Here is a 5,801-nt window from a genome sequence, read left to right on the forward strand (position 1 = left end):
GTTTTGTTCAGAATAGAGCAGGCTTTCAGACAGTACCACTCACATGTCCCTATCATGTACCTAAAGGGATTTTTGAAGGGAAATCGGGATTTTGATTGGTCAACAAATATCCCTTTCTTACCCTTTAGCTCCTCTGAACCCCCTTTCTGTGTTGACGAAGAGATACGAAAAAAATCGTATAAAAACTAAAGGGTCCACTGATTGTTTGTGTAAAATTTCAGAAATCTAGGGTTAAAGAGAAGCTCACCAAAAAATGTTGAAGTTAGACCTCACTAAAAAAAAGAAAGGAATTTGTAAAGTGACGACGTCATACTCCCCTATGTTCCGACGCTCGGAAGCGTAAGACCCTTCCAAAGCTTTCTTCAATGCCTCCTCTCTTTTAAAATAATAATAATAATAATAATAATAATAATAATAATAATAATAATAATAATAATAATAATAATAATAATAATAATAATAATAATAAATAATAATAATAATAATAATAAAACGGAACTAAATAGCTTTCTTAGTTCTCTTTTAATCGAATTTTGAAGACACTATCATTTCGTAGTAAAAACTACGATATATCTTAAAAGGGTTAAAAATGAAACCTTCAGTTTTACGTCCCACGTTATGCCGGTTAGGCTAAAGGAGACGGTGATGATGAATAATGAATGAAATGGTGGAATGAAGAAAGTGGGAGGAAACGGGAGAACCCCGAGGAAACCCACGCACACAGTGTTTGTCCACCACAAAGTTCACTTGGCGGGGACTGGGATCGAACCCGGAATCCAAAGCACCAGAGGTGAACGCTCTACCACTGAGCCACCGCGGCCCTGATATATCTTAAAAGGGTTAAACAAAGAGATGTAATTGGGGATGAGAACTAAAGTCTATGCAAAGCTCATAAAATAGGAAGTTATGTTAGAATATAAGTAAAACTTTATAAGTTTCATTTGATAAAACCAAGACTAGTTAGGAAGAAAGATTACTTACATAAAAGTAGGAATGAGAACTAGCCTTAACCGTGTTGTTGGTCCTGGCTGAAATTATCGACTTCCACGATGATTGAATGGAATCCTCTGGACGATATCCCACTTCCTGGTTGGAAATTGAAGAATTCAAATAAGATTGGCGATTTGGATGAAATCCTGTCAAAACTTGTCAGGGGCGATGAAAAGAAATGCCGTGTTAGTCTCAGATTCAAGAAGATGGATGTTCACTTCTTTCTGGATGGCATCTGCGGCAATGAACCTCAAATCTGTGTGGAACGAAATCTTCTCCAATGTGAAATTCTACGTTGCTCTCTTCGACGTCCATTAGTTCAAACTTAATCACTATTGCCCCAATGATACGTGTCTCCTGTGGTTTTGTTCGAAAGCGGACAATGACGTTAGTGTTCAGCAAGAAAGGAATGTGATAAGGATGGAAAGGAAACTAGTCTTTCGTTTATTGATTGCTTTGGTATGACAAAATGAATAGACAAGTTTACATGGGTTGTCTGAGAATGTACATTTGATTGATTGATTGATTTTTTGAGTTTAACGTCCCGTTCAGCAGCGAGGCTATATGAGACGTGGACCTACTGATTAACGTGGAATCCGAACCACATGAGCTTCCGACGGGAATCGAACCCGGGTCTCCCACGCCATAGTACATTTGAAATAAGACATTCTTTGTTTTATAATAAAAAGATGAAGGGTTGAAATTTTGCATACATTATTTAGAGTGTTCCCATACAACATTACAATACTTTTGAGTCTAAATCAACAATAATTCTCATTTTACAGATTTTAAATTCCGATATTTGTTACATAGTACACTAAATTCGTTGTCTTTATTGCATAAATAATATTTAAATCTTTAAATTAAATAAACTCTTGTAAAGACAGTAGAGAGGATCACACGAAGTGTTTTCATGTATGGGATACGGATAGACCGTTAGTCACCGTTACCAGGTAAGATATTAACGGATTGATTCCATTAATGGGCTCGATTGAGATAATTGCTCTAGCTATGTCTTGGAGAAAACGAAATTTACAAATTCGGTTGGTATATGGGATATTGACTATAAGTAACCTTCCTTAAAGTCGCTGTTTTCCGTTAATACATGCATCACATTCACAATAATTATGCTTCTGTGTCGATCTTTCGCTCCCTCCCCGCTGAAATCAGTCCTCTGCTTCCCGCTTGGAAACAATCCTTCGTTCGTTCCTGTATCTAGGCTACCAGTCAATAGATCTAACCGAACTGAGCTAAAATCGAGATACTTCAGGGTAAATCCTCATGGTAGTTTTGTAGAACATCAACAGAAATGAATTTTTATGGTGCTAAAAATTACTTCGTTCGTTACCAATAATTCTAACTGATAGTTTTAATTCTGCTGTTATAGGATGTTCATTTATTCATTCACGTATATCTTACATATAAAACATAGTACCAAGTATAAAACATAGTATCTTACGTATGAAATATAGTATCTTACGTATAAAGCATAGTATCTTACGTATAAAACATAGTATTTTACGTATAAAACTTAGTATCAAGTAGCCAGGCGCGCACCCAGAAATGTTTGTTGGGTCGGGTCCAAAGAATTTGGGAGGATGAAATGAAATTTTTAAGTTTTACGTTCCAAGGTTATGGCGGTAGGCTAAAGGAGACAGTGATGATGAGAAATGAAGGAAATGGTGAAATAAAGAAAATGGGAGAACCCGAGAAAACCAACCCACATGCTGTTTATCCATCACAAACCTCACTTGGCGCAAGCTGGGATCGAACCAAGGACCCCATGAATCAGAGGTGAACACTCTACCACTGGGTCACTGCGGCAGTCTATGATGGGGAAGGGAATTTCAATACGCCTATGTAATATTGAACTTGTCTTATCCTGCACCCGAAGAGACGATAAGTATTGTTAATTACTACCATTTTTATTTTTAGAAAAAATGTATAAAACTAAATTATTTTTATAAGAAAAGAAAGAGTACAGATGAAGCATAAAATCAGATCTTTAGCCTATATCAATAATTTCTCTGTTAATCAAGTATAGTTCTGTTAAGAGGCCTTATCACTGTGAAAGAAAAATACCGCTAATTTTACAATAATTATGTGATATCATCAAATAGATAAAAGATAATCGAAAAGTGGAACAAGACCTTCCTAGACACTATTATTTTGCGTGAGATACCGTTATCACGACTCATTTATCTGCTTTCGATTTCCAGCCATTTAGAAAATCGGCATTTATTTTCGCGTTTCTAAATAACAGCAAACGAAAAGCTACTAGGTGACTCGTGATAACGGTACCTCATGCAAAATAACATCGTCTAGGGAGGTCTTGATCCATTTTTCGATTATCTTTTATCTATTTGAAGATATCACATAATTACTGTAAAATTAGCGGTATCTTAATTTCGCAGTGATAGAGACTCTTAAGAAAGCCTACAAATATTAGTCGAGTTACGAAATTTGGTTGGATCTGGACCCAGTGGACCTTCCGTGGGTGCGCCCTTGCAAGTAAGCATGTTTATTTATTGTCTTTTATTTTTTTTCCCTAAAAGGTCCTGCACATTTTCCTACTCCTAATTTTGACGCATATAGTTCTGAAATTGACACACACATTCTCCTAAAAAATTACGCATATACTTCTAGTATTGAGTTGAGTTGATTTTAGTTTAGCGTCCCTTTCAGTAGCGAGGCTATATGAAACATGGACCTACTGATTAACGTAGAATCCGAACCACATGAGCTCCCGTCGGGAATCGAACCCGGGTCTCCCACGCCAAAGGTGCGTATGCATTTCTAGTATTGTAATGTTCTTTCACTATCCTTAAACAAAATAAGCTTTTTGAATGTGTTTATCGTGAGAACGTTGTAACGTGGTCGGCATTCCCATGGGCCATATGCACTCAGCCAGTGTCCCCAAGGCAAATGTGCAACACCAATTAACCATCTGGTATATTTGAAGAGAGAGACCCCTCCAGGGACTCCTTGTGTCATGACAACCCTCTGGGGACCTACAGGACGGAAAGGGAGGTGGAACCGGAGCGGGGGGAAGGATAGACAAACTTTTTTTGTGCGTGTATCACACGTCAATTAAATCTCAGTCTAATGAATGGGAATCTGAATGTTAAAGTAGTTCCTAATTCTAGACTTCAAGTAATGTCATTTTATTTCCGAAATTACCCTTAATTTGGTTAACTGTCTATATGTGTGGAGTAATGTGGGGTGAGTAATGGACTCCAAAGAGAACAGAAGTCTCTCAAGGGAAGTATCCACGGTACTCCCAAGTTTGTCTGAACATAATGTCGACGGTTTACTAGTATAAAGATTAATTACATGTTATATACGTCCATATAAGTACATATACAAGGTGTTCATTTATTATGTAGCCAAAATCCACTGGTGAAATCCTTACAGCTAAACAATAAAAAAAGTCCATATGAACAGAGCGAAAAACGCGTTGATTCAAAGTTACAAAATGCCGAAATCGAAAATCTTTGAGTTTTACGTCCCACGATTATGCCGGTTAGGCTAATGGAGACGGTGATGATGAGTAATGAATGACGGTGTTTATCCACCACAAAGTTCACTTGGCAGGGGCTGCGATCGAACCCGGGACCCCAAGCACATGCCGAAATTGAGAAAATTGTAACTTTGTGGCTGCCTAGCTCAAAAACTATGAGATATATCAAAGGCGGTTAAAGAGCTATTCAGTACATTGTCTATCTAAATTAGTGATGAGCAAATGCAAGACCAAGACCAAGACCCGGGTGGTCTTGGTCTTGGTCTTGGTCTTGGTCTTGCACTGGAACCCTCAGTCTTGGTCTTGGTCTTGGTCTTGGTCTTGGTCTTGCACACCCAGTCTTGGTCTTGCTTGCAAGAGTCTTGCAAGTTTTGCTTTAAAGAAATCAATGATTTTCATAAGTAAATTTTACTCTGGATATAAGGGATAATAAATTCTACATTGCGTCAATAGTGAGGGAAATACAATGTATGTTTCTAAATGTAATATATTTTACCCTCGTGTAAGTGTGATGATACTGTACAACATAGGCGATGACCTTTACTTTTTTTTTCAATGGGTGATCACGCTTCACTACATATATCAGATAAATCACAACATTTCGTAATATTTTTTATATGTTTTAACAGATCCAATACTCCACCGGTTCTCAAACTGGGGAGGCTACCCCTGACAGTGTGACGCATGAAAGAAAATCAATACGGCACAGATTACTGAAATACCATAAATTGCAAAATTATTTTTACACTCTAAAGGCGTCAGATTTTTTTCTTTCCAACCACGATTAGCTCATGTTTGTATTGAACAAACTCCCAATTAAATATTGAAATTTTGTTTTACTGATTCTAATACGTACTGTACGGGGCAGAAACAAGAACATTACGCAAAAACGATGAAACAATTAGACTTTCGAAATGTGGACATGGAGAAAAAAGGAGAGAATCAGCTGGGTTGAACGGAAAACGAATGCGAAGGTTTTAGAAATAATAGCAGTAGGGGAGAAAAGAAGAATTTTAGATGTAATTAAGAGGAGGACATTGGCTGAGGAGGAACTGTATTATGAGGGACGTGCTAGAGAGAGGGAGAGAAGGAGATTGTAGTTAAAGAAAGATATTAAGACAGAAAATTGCTACGTTAAGACGAAGAGACTAGCTGAGGACCACAGTCATCGAAGCTTCTCAGCTGCAGCAAGTGACCTGCCAATAACGGCAGAATAGCTATTATTATGACGATGATGATAGGTTTTGCAATATTGACCAAAAAAGAGAGAAAAAATTAAAATAATAATAAT

Source organism: Thermobia domestica, chromosome 18 (genome assembly GCF_964235325.1).
Source record: "Thermobia domestica chromosome 18, izTheDome1.hap1.1, whole genome shotgun sequence".
Taxonomy (NCBI): Eukaryota; Metazoa; Arthropoda; class Insecta; order Zygentoma; family Lepismatidae; genus Thermobia; species Thermobia domestica.